Genomic DNA, 1,162 nt, shown 5'->3' with positions numbered 1-1,162 from the left:
GGGAGGGGGGTGATGGGGGCACCAGCAGCTACATGTTGGACGTTCAATACAACAGCAAAACGCAGACTAGCAGACACTGAGGGTGCGCGTCCCGGTGCGTAAATCAACTAGAAACTCAGCTTTCAGACGGATCAGTCTTTAGATGTATTAATTTCAGATGAATCGGTGATATTTAACACGTGAATCAGTGATGCTGTGATTGAATGAGGTTGTGTTTTTACCTGTGCAGGAGATCTGTGAGTGACCAGCGTGTTTGGAGAGCTGTCTTCGGCGCGTAATGGAAAGGCTGCACTCCAGCTGCTAATCAGAGGAAACATGTGGGCAAAATGCCTTATCAAGAGCAATAGCACTAACACAGAGACAATCTACCAAATAATTTAAAAAATGCTGAGAGATAGACGTTGCATTGTGAAGACGAACAACTCAGAAACTGAACATCCGTGTTTGGCGCACTGGGCGTACCAGTGGCACCGTCGATCATCCACGTGATTTCTTTTCACTGTTAGGGAGATACTGATGGTAAACATGGGACTTTCCAGCATGTTTGGAGGGGATTTGCGTTTTGGTTTTTCTTTTCTACATTGCAGTTGTCTGGAAATATTTCTATATCGATCTCAAGGACAACACATACGATGATAATAATAATACATGTTGGTTGACATGTCAACTAATATTAAGGTTAGTAGATAGTTGTATTTTGACTAGTTTAAGGAAATATTTACTTTTTTCTTATGACCTGACAAACTTGTCAGGGTCCAGATATGAAAACACTTCTTCACAGGACTCCATGTTTTTATGCAGCATTTCCAAAGATGAATGTAGTCAAAAAAAAAGTAATTCAGAACAAGAATTCAAAAGTGACATAAAAATCGCCTGACTCAACAGAATTGCTTTCATTCTGAATGTTCTGTGATTTTATTGTATTTCAAATAACAAAGTCCCCTAAACTGATAGGTGGAGTCATAATATGATCAAAACAAAAGGACCGCCTCCTCTTTGATTCTGGGTTTACTTGTCAGGATAAAAAACAGACATCAGAGACTGAATGTGAAAGAACTCTCTGAAAGGATCGCAGCATCACCTCAGAACAAAGCAAAGAACATGTGTAAGACCAACCAGGTGGTTCTCAGCTCCTACACAGGAGAGATGAAGACCATCAACC

At 40.7% G+C, this 1,162-nt stretch overlaps 1 long non-coding RNA gene across 1 annotated transcript; it reads left to right on the top strand.

Moving 5' to 3' along the window:
* Positions 1-48: 48 nt before the first annotated feature.
* Positions 49-430, top strand: LOC103358396 (uncharacterized). Its single transcript, XR_520252.1, has 2 exons — positions 49-94; positions 230-430. It is a non-coding gene; the product is annotated as an uncharacterized LOC103358396 (long non-coding RNA).
* The last annotated feature ends 732 nt before the right edge of the window (positions 431-1,162 follow it).

Source organism: Stegastes partitus, unplaced genomic scaffold, assembly GCF_000690725.1.
Source record: "Stegastes partitus isolate 25-593 unplaced genomic scaffold, Stegastes_partitus-1.0.2 Scaffold308, whole genome shotgun sequence".
NCBI lineage: Eukaryota > Metazoa > Chordata > Actinopteri > Pomacentridae > Stegastes > Stegastes partitus.
Note: the sequence above shows the minus strand (reverse complement) of the source record. Positions and strands in the feature narration are given on the sequence as shown.